This window comes from Sciurus carolinensis, chromosome 15, assembly GCF_902686445.1.
Source record: "Sciurus carolinensis chromosome 15, mSciCar1.2, whole genome shotgun sequence".
NCBI classification, from domain to species: Eukaryota; Metazoa; Chordata; class Mammalia; order Rodentia; family Sciuridae; genus Sciurus; species Sciurus carolinensis.
The window spans coordinates 75614537-75630255 of record NC_062227.1 but is presented as its reverse complement, the minus strand read 5'-3'; positions in this window follow the sequence as shown (position 1 = coordinate 75630255).

The following is a 15719-nucleotide window of genomic DNA, read 5'->3' as shown; positions in this document are numbered from 1 at the left end:
ATTTTTTGGTTAATGATAGGGTGATAAATTTACTAAATTAAATGCTTACACAGTTCCACCCACATCATGATAAAAATGTGTCCAGTTTTATAACATTGCAATTTTAATGACAGATTATCTAGATTTACACACCACACAACAGGTCTATGGAGGTCAAGTGATACAGCATGCCACACGATATTGGTGGCATCAGTTAAAAATGCATTGAATCCAATATTTCTTTTTTTTAATTTATTTTTATTGTAAACAAATGGGATACATGTTGTTTCTGCTTGTACATGGAGTAACAGCATACCATTTGCATAATCATCCATTTACATAGAGTAATGATGTTTGATTCATTCCGTTATTTTTTTCCTTCCCCCCAGCCCTCCCACCTCGCTTTTCCCTCTATATAGTCCCTCCTTCCTCCAATCTTGCCCCTCTCCCACCCCCCATTATGTGTCATCATCCACTTATCAGTGACATCATTCGTCTTTTGGATTTTTGAGATTGGCTTATCTCACGTAGCATGATATTCTCCAATTTCATCCATTTGCCTGCAAATGCCATAATTTTATTATTCTTTATAACTGACTAATATTCCATTGTATATATATACCACAGTTTCTTTATCCATTCATCAATTGAAGGACATCTAGGTTGGTTCCACAGTCTGGCTATTGTGAATTGAGCAGCTATGAACATTGATGTGGCTGTATCTCTGTAGTATGCTGATTTTAAGTCCTTTGGGTATAGGCCAAGGAGTGGGATAGCTGGGTCAAATGGTAGGTCCATTCCAAGTTTTCTAAGGAAACTCTACACTGTTTTCCAGAGTGGCTGCACTAATTTGCAACCCCACCAGCAACGTATGAGTGTACCTTTTTCCCCACATCCTCTCCAACACCTATTGTTGCTTGTATTCTTGATAATCGGCATTATAATTGGGGTGAGATGGAATCTTAGTGTAATTTTGATTTGCATTTCTCTCATTACTAAAGATGGTGAACATTTTTTCATATGTTTGTTGATTGCTTGTAGATCTTCTTCTGTAAAGTGTCTGTTCATTTCCTTAGCCCATTTGTTGATTGGGTTATTTGTATTCTTGGTGTAGAGTTTTTTGAGTTCTTTATATATTCTGGAAATTAGTGCTCTATCTGAAGTATGAGTGGCAAAGATTTTCTCCCACTCTGTAGGCTCTCACATTGCTGATAGTTTCCTTTGCTGAGAGAAAGCTTTTTAGTTTGAATCTATCCCAGTTATTGATTCTTGCTTCTTTTTTTTTTTTTTTTTTTTTTTTTTGCGGTACTGGGGATTGAACTCAGGGCCTTGTGCTTACGAGGCAAGTACTCTACCAGCTGAGCTATCTCCCCAGCCCTGATTCTTGCTTTTATTTCTTGTGCTATGGGAGTCCTGTTAAGGAAGTCTGATCCTAAGCCAACAAGGTGAAGATTTGGACCTACTTTTTCTTCTATAAGATGCAGGGTCTCTGGTCTGATTCCGAGGTCCTTGATCCATTGTGAGTTGAGTTTTGTGCAGGGTGAGAGATAGGGGTTTAGTTTCATTCTGTTGCACATGGTTTTCCAGTTTTCCCAGCACCATTTGTTGAAGAGGCTATCTTTTCTCCATTGCATATTTTTGGTCCCTTTGTCTAGTATTAGAAAATTGTATTTATTTGGGTTTGGGTCCATGTCCTCTATTCTGTACCACTGATCTACCTGTCTATTTTGGTACCAATACCATGCCGTTTTTGTTACTATTGCTTTGTAGTATAGTTGAAGTTCTGGTATTGCGATACCCCCTGTTTCATTCTTCCTGCTAAGGATTGCTTTAGCTATTCTGGGTTTTTTATTCTTCCAGATGAATTTCATGATTGCTTGCTCTATTTCTGCAAGGCACATCATTGGGATTTTAATTGGAATTGCATTGAATCTGTATAGCACTTTAGGTAGTATGGCCATTTTGACAATAGTAATTCTGCCTATCCAAGGACATGGGAGATCTTTCCATCTTCTAAGGTCTTCCTCAATTTTTTTCTTCAATGTTTTATAGTTTTCACTATAGAGATCTTTTACCTCTTTGGTTAGATTGATTCCCAAGTATTTTATTTTTTTTGAGGCTATTGCAAATAGGGTTGTTTTCCTCATTTCCCTTTCAGCTGTTTTGTCGCTTGCATATAAAAATGCTTTAGATTTATGCATGTTGATTTTATAGCCTGCTATTTTGCTGAATTCATTGATGAGGTCTAGAAGTATTCTGGAGGAGGTTTTGGGATCCTCTAAATATAGAATCATGTCATCCGCAAATAGTGACAGCTTAAGTTCCTCTTTTCCTATTTGTATCCCTTTAATTTCTTTAGTCTGTCTAATTGCTCTGGCTAGAGTTTCGAGGACAATGTTGAACAGAAGTGGTGATAGAGGGCATCCCTGTCTTGTTCCCGTTTTTAAAGGGAATGGTTTCAGTTTTTCTCCATTAAGAAAGATGTTGCTTCTATTCAACATCTTCCTTGAGACTCTAGCCAGAGCAATTGGACAAACCAAAGAAATTAAAGAGATATGAATTGGAAAAGAAGAATTCAAACTATCCCTGTTCGCTGATGACATGATTATATATTTAGAGGAACCTGGAAATTCCACCAGAAAACTTTTAAAACTTATAAGTGAATTCAGTAAAGTAGCAGGTTACAAGATCAATGCTCATAAATCCAATGCATTTTTATACATAAGTGATGAATCTTCAGAAAGAGAAATTAGGAAAACTACCCCATTCACAATAGCATCAAAAAAAATAAAATACTTGGGAATCAATCTCACAAAAGAGGTGAAAGACCTCTACAATGAGAACTACAGAACACTAAATAAAGAAATTAAGGAAAACCTTAGAAGATGGAAAGATCTTCCATGTTCTTGGATAGGCAGAATTAATATTGTGAAAATGGCCATACTACCTAAAGTGCTATACAGATTCAATGCAATTCCAATTAAAATCCCAAAGACTTACCTTACAGAAATAGAGCAAGCAATTATGAAATTCATCTGGGCGATCCAAGATGGCGGACTAGAGGGGGACTGCATCCCCAGTCGCTCCAGAACCCAGGAGTTAAGAAGGGGAGGCATTGAGAGACTCGGACCAAAATAGAGCCACGGGTGAGTCTGCCCACTGGGTAAAGCTCGGCCAGGGTGGCAGGTCCAGATAGAGGTGGCTTATCGGAGCCGTGCAGGGCAGCTAGAGTCTTCCACAGGCAGCCCTGCGCACTCCGGCGCTGGGCCCCTCCCACACAGCCAGCTTCTCCAGGTTCTTGGAGCGGGCCCCCTACTGAGAGCCTTTCTGATCAGAACAAGCTCCAAGTCCCGGAGCCAGCATGGCATACTCGGGGCCGCAAGCGGCTTCAGGGACCAGGACAGGGCAGCCAGCGACCTCCCCAAGTAGCCTGGACCCCTGCAGTGGGAGGTGCCATTCAAGGCTAGCTTCTCGGAACAGACCGCCCAGTGACAGCTTTTCTACATAGAGATAGCCACAAGTCCCCGAGCCAACGGAGAGCTTCGATTCGCAAGCAGCCTCTGGGATCAGGGCAGGGCAGTCAGAGACTTCTTCAAGTGGCTCTGCCCACTCTAGAGGGTGACTGCATCTCCAGTCACTCCAGAACCCAGGACTCAAGAAGGGGAGGCATTGAGAGACTTAGACAAAAATAGAGTCATGGGGTGAGTCTCCCCCATTGGGAGAAACTTGGCCTGGGTGGCAGGCACAGATAGGGGTGGCTTATCATAGCAGGGTAGGGCAGCTAGAGTCTTCCCAAGGTAGCCTTCCACACTCCGGCGGTGGGCTCCCCCAACACGGCCAGCTGCATGGTGCAGGCCCCCAGTGAGAGCCTTTCCGCACAGAGCCAGCTCCAAGCCCTGGAACCAGTAGGGGCTAGGGGCAGCTTTCTTCAGAAGCACTGCATTATCAAGTTCCTCCAAGACTTCAGGCTACTGAAGGCTGAGAGGTGATACACTGGAAATCTACAGGGACACTATAAGCCAATAGAGGAAATCTGCAATATCTCAGGGTCCCACTGACATATGACCAATATGAGAAAACAAGGGAAGAAAATGTCCCAAACAAACCTAGATACTACATCAATAAATCCCAATGACAGCACAGCAGAAGAAATGTCAGAAAGGGAGTGCAGAATGTACATAATTAAAACAATCAGAGAAGCAAATGAGGAGATGAAAGAGAAAATGCAGGCATTGAAGGAGGAGATGAAAGAGCAAATGCAGGCATTAAATCAACAGTTAAAAGACCAAATACGGGAAGCAAGAGATCATTTCAAAAAAGAGTTAGAGATACTGAAAAAACAAACTGAAATACTTGAAATGAAGGAAACAATAAACCAAGTTAAAAACTCCATAGAAAGCATAACCAATAGGGTAGAACACCTGGAAGACAGAACCTCAGACATTGAAGACAAAATATTTAATCTTGAAAACAAAGTTGGCCAAACAGAGAAGAAGGTAAGAAATCATGAACAGAATCTACAAGAATTATGTGATATCATGAAAAGGCCAAATTTGAGAATTATTGGGATTGAGGAAGGCTTAGAGAAACAAAACAAAGGAATGAACACTCTATTCAATGAAATAATATCAGAAAATTTCCCAGATCTGAAGAATGAAATGTATAACCAAGTACAAGAGGCTTATAGGACTCCAAATATACAAAATTACAACAGACCCACACCAAGGCACATTATTATGAAGATACCTAACATACAAAATAAAGACAGAATTTTAAAGGCCGCAAGAGAAAAGAATCAGATTACATTCAGAGGGAAACCAATAAGAACATCAGCAGATTTTTCAATACAGACCCTAAAAGATAGAAGGGCCTGGAACAACATTTACCGAGCCCTGAAAGAAAATGGATGCCAACCAAGAATCTTATACCCAGCAAAACTTACCTTCAAATTTGACAATGAAATAAGATCCTTCCATGATAAACAAAAGCTAAAGGAATTTACAAAAAGAAAGCTGACATTACAGAACATGCTCAGCAAAATATTCCATGAGGAAAAGATGAAAAACAATGATGCAAATCAGCAACAGGAGGAACTAGCGTAAAGGAATAGCCAAATAAAGGAGAAACCAAATCATGTCAAAAAGCAAATATGAGTCAAATGACTGGGAATACAAATCAAATCACAATAATAACCCTGAATGTTAATGGCCTGAACTCATCGATCAAAAGACATAGACTGGCAGATTGGATTAAAAAGAAAAATCCAACAATATGCTGCCTGCAAGAGACTCATCTCATAGAGATACCCACAGACTAAAGGTGAAAGGATGGGGAAAAACATACCATGCACACGGACACAGCAAAAAAGCTGGAGTATCCATCCTCATATCAGATAATGTGAACTTCAAGCCAAAACTAGTCAGAAGGGATAAAGAAGGACATTACATGCTGCTTAAGGGAAGCATAAATCAGTCAGACATAAAAATCATAAATATCTATGCCCCGAACATTGGCTCATCCACGTACGTCAAACAAATCCTTCTCAATTCCAGAAATCAAATAGACCACAACACAATAATACTGGGCGATTTTAACACACCTCTCTCACCACTGGATATATCTTCCAAACAAAAATTGAATAAAGAAACCATAGATCTCAATAACACAAGCAACAATTTAGACTTAACGAACATATATAGAATATACCATCCAACAAAGAACAAATACACTTTCTTCTCAGCAGCACATGGATCCTTCTCTAAAATAGACCATGTTTTATGCCACAAAGCTACTGTTAGCAAATTCAAGAAGATAGAGATACTACCTTGTACTCTATCAGATCATAATGGATTGAAATTAGAAATAAATGACAGAATAAAAAACAGAAACTTCTCCAATACCTGGAGATTAAATAATACACTATTATATGATGAATGGATAACAGAAGACATCAGGAGGGAAATAAAAAAATTCTTAGAAGTAAACGAGAACAAAGACACATCATATCAAAATCTCTGGGACACTATGAAAGCAGTACTTAGAGGAAGATTTATTTCATGGGGCGCATTCAAAAAAAGAAGTAGAAATCAACAAATAGACGTCTTAACACTACAGCTCAAAGCCCTAGAAAAAGAAGAGCAGACCAATACCAAAAGTAGTAGAAGACAGGAAATAGTTAAAATCAGAGCTGAAATCAACGAAATTGAAACAAAAGAAACAATTGGAAAAATTAACAAAATAAACAGTTGGTTCTTTAAAGAAATAAACAAAATTGATAAACCCTTAGCCACAGTAACAAAGAGAAAGAGGGAGAAAACTCAAATTACTAAAATTCGGAATGAACAAGGAAACATCACAACAGACACGACTGAAATACAAAACATAATTAGAAGCTATTTTGAAAATCTATACTCCAACAAAACAGAAAACCTCGAAGACATCAACAAATTTCTAGAGACATATGAATTACCTAAACTGAAGGAGGAGGACATACACAACTTAAATAAACCAATTTCAAGCAATGAAATAGAAGAGGTCATCAAAAGTCTACCAACAAAGAAAAGTCTGGGACCAGATGGGTTCTCAGCCGAGTTCTACAAAACCTTTAAAGAAGAGCTCATTCCAATACTTCTCAAAGTATTCCATGAAATAGAAGAGGAGGGAACCCTCCCAAACTCATTCTATAAAGCCAATATCACCCTGATACCTAAACCAGACAGAGACACATCAAGGAAAGAAAATTTCAGACCAATATCCTTAATGAACATCGACGCAAAAATTCTCAACAAAATTTCAGCAAATCGCATACAAATATATATTAAAAAGATAATGCACCACGATCAAGTGGGTGTTATCCCAGGGATGCAAGGTTGGTTCAACATTCGGAAATCAATAAATGTCATTCACCATATCAACAGACTTAAAGTTAAGAATCACATGATTATTTCAATAGATGCAGAAAAAGCATTCGATAAGATAGAGCACCCCTTCGTGCTCAAAACACTAGAAAAAATTGGGGTAGTGGGAACATTCCTTAACATTATAAAAGCAATCTACGCTAAGCCCATGGCCAATATCATTCTAAATGGTGAAAAACTGAAAGCGATCCCCCTAAAAACTGGAACAAGGCAGGGATGCCCTCTTTCACCACTTCTATTCAACATCGTCCTTGAGACTCTAGCCAGAGCAATGAGACAAACCAAAGAATTTAAAGGGATACGAATTGGAAAAGAAGAACTCAAACTATCCCTGTTCGCTGACGACATGATTATATATTTAGAGGAACCTGGAAATTCCACCAGAAAACTTTTAGAACTCATAAGTGAATTCAGTAAAGTAGCAGGTTACAAGATCAATGCTCATAAATTCAATGCATTTTTGTACATGCATTCTGTGATGAATTCTCAGAAAGAGAAGTTAGGAAAACTACCCCATTCACAATAGCATTGAAAAAAATAAAATATTTCGGAATCAATCTCACAAAAGAGGTGAAAGTGCTCTACAATGAGAACTACAGAACACTAAAGAAAGAAATTAAAGAAAACCTTAGAAGATGGAAAGATCTCCCATGTTCCTGGATAGGCAGAATTAATATTGTCAAAATGGCCATACTACCTAAAGTGCTATACAGATTCATTGCAATTTCAATTAAAATCCCAATGATGTACCTTGCAGAAATAGAGCAAGCAATTATGAAATTCATCTGGAAGAATAAAAAACCTAGAATAGCTAAAGCAATCCTCAGTAGCAAGAACGAAGCAGGGGGTATTGCAATACCAGATCTTCAACTCTACTACAAAGCAATAGTAACAAAAACGGCATGGTATTGATACCAAAATAGACAGGTAGATCAATGGTACAGAATAGAGGACATGGACACAAACCCAAATAAATACAATTTTCTAATACTAGACAAAGGGACCAAAAATATGCAATGGAGAAAAGATAGCCTCTTCAACAAATGGTGCTGGGAAAACTGGAAAACCATATGCAACAGAATGAAATCAAACCCCTATCTCTCACCCTGCACAAAACTCAACTCACAATGGATCAAGGACCTCGGAATCAGACCAGAGACCCTGCATCTTATAGAAGAAAAAGTAGGTCCAAATCTTCAACTATTGTCTTAGGATCAGACTTCCTTAACAGGACTCCCATAGCACAAGAAATAAAAGCAAGAATCAATAACTGGGATAGATTCAAACTAAAAAGCTTTCTCTCAGCAAAGGAAACTATCAGCAATGTGAAGAGAGAGCCTACAGAGTGGGAGAATATCTTTGCCAACCATACTTCAGATACAGCGCTAATTTCCAGAATCTATAAAGAACTCAAAAAAACTCTACACAAAGAATACAAATAATCCAATCAACAAATGGGCTAAGGAAATGAACAGACACTTCACAGAAGAAGATGTACAAGCAATCAACAGATATATGAAAAAATGTTCAACATCCCTAGTAATAAGGGAAATGCAAATCAAAACTACCCTAAGATTTCATCTCACCCCAATTTGAATGGTGATTATCAAGAACACAAGCAACAATAGGTGTGGCGAGGATGTGGGGAAAAAGGTACACTCATACATTGCTGGTGGGGTTGTAAATTAATGCAGCCACTCTGTAAAGCAGTATGGAGATTACTCAGAAAGCTTGGAATGGAAACACCATTTGACCCAGCTATCCCACTCCTTGGCCTATACCCAAAGGACTTAAAATCAGCATATTACAGAGATACAGCCACATCAATGTTCATTGCTGCTCAATTCACCATAGCCAGATTTTGGAACCAACCTAGATGCCCATCAGTTGATGAACGGATAAAGAAACTGTGGCATATTTATACAATGGAATATTACTCTGCAATGAAGAATGATAAAATTATGGCATTTGAAGGCAAATGGATGAAATTAGAGAATATCATGCTAAGTGAGATAAGCCAATCTCAAAAAACTAAAGGACGAATGATCTCGCTGATAAGCGGATGAGGACATATAATGGGGGGTGGGAGAGGTTAGCATTAGGTTTAGGGTTAGGTTTAGGGTTAGGGATAAGGAGTGTGGTAAGAATGAAGGAAAGAAGGACTGTATAGAGGGAAAAGAGGGGTTGGAGGGGTGGGGGGGAGGGAAAAAAAATAATGAATCAAACATCATTGCCCTATGTAAACGTATGATTACACAAATGGTATGCCTTGACTCCATGTACAAATAGAGAAACAACATGTATTCCATTTGTATACAATAATAATAAAAAAAATAAAAAATTAAAAAATTTATCTGGAAGAATAAAAAACCCAGAATAATTAAAGCAATCCTAAGTAGAAAGAGCGAAACAGGGGGTATCGCAATACCAGATCTTCAACTCTACTACAAAGCAATAGTAACAAAAACGGCATGGTATTGGTATCAAAATAGACAGGTAGATCAATGGTACAGAATAGAGGACATGGACACAAACCCAAATAAATACAATTTTCTAATACTAGACAAAGGGACCAAAAATATGCAATGGAGAAAAGATAGCCTCTTCAACAAATGGTGCTGGGAAAACTGGAAAACCATATGCAACAGAATGAAATTAAACCCCTATCTCTCACCCTGCACAAAACTCAACTCACAATGGATCAAGGACCTCGGAATCAGACCAGAGACCCTGCATCTTATAGAAGAAAAAGTAGGTCCAAATCTTCAACTATTGTCTTAGGATCAGACTTCCTTAACAGGACTCCCATAGCACAAGAAATAAAAGCAAGAATCAATAACTGGGATAGATTCAAACTAAAAAGCTTTCTCTCAGCAAAGGAAACTCTCAGTAATGCGAAGAGAGAGCCTACAGAGTGGGAGAATATCTTTGCCAACCATACTTCAGATAGAGTGCTAATTTCCAGAATCTATAAAGAACTCAAAAAACTCTACACCAAGAATACAAATAATCCAATCAACAAATGGGCTAAGGAAATGAACAGACACTTCACAGAAGAAGATGTATAAGCAATCAATAGATATATGAAAAAATGTTCAACATCCCTAGTAATAAGAGAAATGCAAATCAAAACTACCCTAAGATTTCATCTCACCCAATTTGAATGGCAATTATAAAGAACACAAACAACAATAGGTGTTGGCGAGGATGTGGGGAAAAAGGTACACTCATACATTGCTGGTGGGGTTGCAAATTAATGCATCCACTCTGTAAAGCAGTATGGAGATTCCTCAGAAAGCTTGGAATGGAAACACCACTTGACCCAGCTATTCCACTCCTTGCCTATACCCAAAGGACTTAAAATCAGCATATTACAGAGATACAGCCACATCAATGTTCATTGCTGCTCAATTCACCATAGTCAGATTGTGGAACCAACCTAGATGCCCTTCAGTTGATGAATGGATAAAGAAACTGTGGCATATATATACAATGGAATATTACTCCGCAATGAAGAATGATAAAATTATGGCATTTGCAGGCAAATGGATGAAATTGGAGAATATCATGCTAAGTGAGATAAGCCAATCTCAAAAAACTAAAGGACAAATGATCTCACTGATAAGCAGATGAGGACACATAATGGGGGTGGGAGGGGTTAGCGTTAGGGTTAGGGTTAAGTTTAGGGTTAGGGATAAGGAGTGTGGTAAGAATAGAGGAAAGAAGGACTGTATAGAGGGAAAAGGGGGGTGGGAGGGGTGGTGGGGAAGGGAAAAAAAATAATGAGTCGAACATCATTGCCCTATGAAAACGTATGATTACACAAATGGTATGCCTTGACTCCATGTACAAATAGAGAAACAACATGTATCCCATTTGTATACAATAATAATAAAAAAAAAAGGAAAAAAAAAAGAAAAGAATGATGTTGGCCATGGGCTTAGCATAAATAGCCTTTACAATGTTCAGGTATGTTCCTACTATCCCTATTTTTTTCTAGTGTTTCGAGCATGAAGGGGTGTTTTTATTTTGTCAAATGCTTTTTCTATGTCAATTGAAATAACCATATGATTCTTATCCTTAAGTCTATTGACATGATGGATCACGTTTATTGATTTACCAATGTTTAACCATCCTTGCATTCCAGGGATGAACCCCACTTGATTGTGGTGCACAATTTTCTTAATATGTTTTTGGATACGGTTTGCCAATATTTTGTTAAGGATCTTTGCATCTATATTCATCAAAGATATTGGTCTAAAATTTTCTTTCCTTGATGTGTCTTTTCCTGGTTTGGGTATGAGGGTGATATTAGCTTCATAGAATGAGTTCAGCAGGGTACCCTCCTTTTCTATTTCCTGGAATACTTTGAGAAGTATTGGAATGAGTTCTTCTTTGAATGTCTTGTAGAACTCTGCTGAGAATCCGTCTGGTCCTGGGCTTTTCTTGGATGGTAGATTTTTAATGGCTTCTTCTATTTCATTGCTTGATATTTATCTGTTTAAATCGTGTATGTCCTCCTGGTTCAGTTTGGGAGGAGCATATGTCTCTAGAAATTTGTCAATATCTTCGGTAGTTTCTATTTTGTTGGAATACAGATTTTCAAAGTAGCTTCTCATTATGTTCTGTATCTCAGTGGTGTCTGTCATGATATTTCCTTTTGCATCATGTATTTTAGTAATTTGAGTCTTCTCTCTCCTTCTCTTTGTTAGTGTGGCTATGGGTTTGTCTATTTTGTTTACTTTCTCAAAGAACCAACTTTTAGTTTTGTCAATTTTTTGAATAGTTTCTTTTGTTTCAATTTCATTGATTTTAGCTCTGATTTTAATTATTTCCTGTCTTGTACTACTTTTGCTGTTATTCTGGATTCCAATATTTCTGATAAGGCCATTGAGTCTCTCATATAATAATCTTGACTAGTATGGATTTTCAGACTGCTTTGCTGTTTCTCACTTTCTTGTTCCACTAGTGTTCTGTGCATTTTTATTTCCTCATGTGTTTCCAGTGGGAAATACCAAACTTCCACTTGGCCACATTGACTAGTCTGCAAAGCTTACTTCAAATATCTTATTATGAAGTGTTTTTAGCCTTGACTTATTTCACACCTACCAGACCTTCTCTCACTACTCAAATCTATAAAGTACCTTCTTTAATTCCTGACAGAAAATAACCTAATGGTACAAAATAGAAGACACAGAGACAAACCCACATAAATATGGTTATCTCATATTAGACAATGGTGCCAAAAACATGTTGGAGAAAGGATAGCCTCTTCAACAAATGGTGCTGGGAAGACTAGAAATCCATATGTAACAAAATTAAATCTCTATCTGTCACCCTGCACAAAACTTAACTCAAAGTAGATCAAAGACAAGCACTGAAACAGAGACTCAGAACCTAATAGAAGAAAAAGTAGGACCAAGTCTTCAACATGTTGGCTTAGGAACTGACTTCCTTAACAAGACTTCTAAAGCACAGGAAGTAAAGTTAAGAATCCATAAATGGGATAGATTCAAACTATAAAGTTTCTTCTCAGCAAAGGAAACAATCAATAATTTGAAGAGTCTACAGATGGGAGAAAATCTTTACCACATGCACCTCAGATAGAGCACTAATCTCCAAGATATATAAAGAACTCAAAAAACTTGACCTCAAAAAATCAAATAGCCCTATCAATAAATGGACTAAGGAACTGAACAGAGACTTCACAGAAGAAGAAACACTTTTTGATATTGTTCCTTGCATAAGTTTGCCAAGACTGAGAAGGATCTGAAACTTGACCAATGTTAACCATTTAACCTGCCTGTTTCATGGATGTTGGCAGAAGACACGAGACTCCTGTGTCAGAGGCAAATCTTTTTGCTACTCTCAGTGGTGGGAGTAGCCAGAGTTTCAGAAACCATGCTTGTATTCCAAGCCCTAATTTCTTCAAGGTAACATCAAGAAAATCAGGTAATGCCTATAACATAGTAAACTGAATTAGAGGAAAGGAACCCTGAATTCTGGAGCCCAAATTCTTTTCTAATGGACATTGAACATGCCCAACCTTTGTCTTATAGAAAGATATCTTTAACACTGAACAGTAGTCAGACTTTCCACTGGCTCTGAAGGAGACAGTAGAAGCCCTGCTATTTATGGATGTTTGCTCCTAAACATCATGGAGATCATGGTCCTAAGCAAAGGCAGTGTTTCTATTCACAAGATCCACTAACAGGTGAGAGATTAATGGGGATGTCTCCCAACAAGTGGCTGTCTCTCTTTTTCAGTCTACCCATACAGTGGTCCTAATCTCCATTGACCTGAAGAGAGATCCTGAGATGAGATTCAGGAAGGAGGAGTTTCCAGGAGGTGAGGCCAGAGAGCACCAGTCTGGAAGTGAGCAAGTGAAAAAAAGAGAAGAAAGCCAATTAAATCTGAGTGATCAAACTGTATGCCACTGTAGGTAAGGAGAAAGTAATAATCAAGGAAAACCAGGGTCACTGTGAATAAAGAATAAAAGCCTTCTAACTATCCACCTCAGGAAGGAGGTGAGGTACTCGTATAGCAACTCCCTACGTCATGATCTGAGAATTGATTCTGGGATATGATAATGTCTCAGATGCTTCTTCTAGGCCTACTCAGAGACAGAATAGGATCAGGGAACAAAACAAATAAAGAAAAATCTCCAGACTGCAGGAAAGAGGGACATGAGGCACTGCAAACAAAAATAGTAGGACATATAGTATGTGTAAGGGCTGTGGAGTATCTACTCCAACAGCAGAAATCATGCTTTATTTTTTAACAGTCATTGAGTATATCATTGGCATTCAACAACTATTTTTCTTGTTGACTGGAAGTGAAAATCTGAAGCACATCTTACAAAACAGAATATCAAAAGGCAAACATGGAGAAGAAAATACAAATTTGATCTTTGAAAACAGTTATGTAATAAATAAATGTCATACCAAATTTTATAAGGAATGAGAAATAACCAAAATATTTAATTTTGCTATTTCAGTTCTGGACCACAGAAAAACTGAACCTGCCAATGAGATCATAGGTCATTTTGCAAACACTAGTGAAAACAAGCTCTTAAAGTTATTCAATCTTATCATCTACACACAGTCATGGGCTCAATGAGGCATGCTGGAGATAACGCCTGATTCATTTGCAAATATCATATATAACACTGAAACCTTTTACCTTTTGTTATCATCACTCATTTTTTAAATTAGAAAATTGGAAATAAAACACTTGACAGAAATAATACTTTTGAATAGAATTATCTTCTCCAAACAAAAGAATTATATTCTCAGTATGTGCCTTTCCACAGATTGGACCCTGATGCTTCTGTGGAGGTCAAAACTAGCTCTCATCTTGACATAGAAAACTATATTTAAAATTGTCCTTATTCTCCCTGGCACTTAAGAGTGTTTCTGAGCAGATTTTGCCAAATTGACCGGGAGCTTCATGCACTAAGGAACCATCTTCAGTTTAAATGTCAATGAAATTATGGGCTGCACTGAGTTTTCTGATTCTTCTTTCAGAGACTATGGCTCCTGCCCATCAGTCTGCATTTTTCAAAACAGTAGTAGGATGAGTCCTTCAGCTGTGTTGGCATGCCTTCACCAAAACAAAAGTGACCTTTTTCCTATTGTTATTATTATTAGTGGTATTAGAAGTAGTGAATATGACTATTCACAAATGTCTTGATTTTGCTTCTTAGCCACTTAACCTCTCCTAAGACAACCGAGAAGCTCTATAAGCAGCCAGTTGTGCCTCGTTGTCCCAGTCTGGTGGTTAGAAGGGACACTGGGGGTATCTGATGTTACTTCCCAAGGAGTGTCCTCTCTCCTGTGCTGCTAGCCAGGCCTCCTCCAGCTCGTTCCGCCGCTCGCACGGCTTAAGGTGGTGCATTCAGAGGAGGCCAACATTTCTATGGTGAATCTAAGTCTATCTTTAACTTTCCCTGGTAATCTTTAAGTTCAGCCTGAAACAATGAAAAATGAACTCAGTCTGAACCCATTAAACCCTTGAAGACCAAGACTCTCCCTTGGGTTCAGTTCTGCCGTTCCTGAAGTCCTATCAGATCCTAAAGTTTCTCCCTGCTCATCACCAACCTTTTAGGATCCATGAAAAGTTCTCTGCATTTCTAAATATCTATTTTGAAATACTAAAACTCTTGGTGACAATTCTATGAGTGGTATGATGACTTAATTAAACACTTGTTAACATACAAAGGAAATTCAGTGTATATACATTAAACTTACAATTCACTTGTAGTTATAAATTTAGATTTATTGAACAGGATATAGCCCTACTCAATTACTTAAATATTTTGGATACCAGAACAAAGGATATGTATATAAATATGCAAATAATTAAGTGTTTGTAAATATTGTCATATAAATAATACAATTATATTAATTATCAGTGAAGGAAAAAATAATCAGTATAACTCCCCAAGGACCTACCATATCCTATCTAATATCCTTATCTATATTTTACATCAATATAATTTCTCTTTTTTATTTTAAATTCATCAGTGAAACCCCAAAATAATTTTTAAGTGAGAGGGGACATAAAAGAAAAAGCTGAAAATTCTCAAAAGCGTGTGTTCCGAGGCTAAGCAAGAAGGCATGTGGTGAAGGATGTCTGTGGCTTATTTTATACGTCCGGGCATCTGAGAACTGCAGAGCTCAGCAAACTACCTGTGGGATATAGATAATGGACAAAGCCAACACTGAATTCAAACATGTGCTTCATACAGTCATGGAGTCAGGAGACAAAGGAAGCAAGGAAACTTGCCAGAACTTCACATTATCTCCAGATTTTTTCATACAC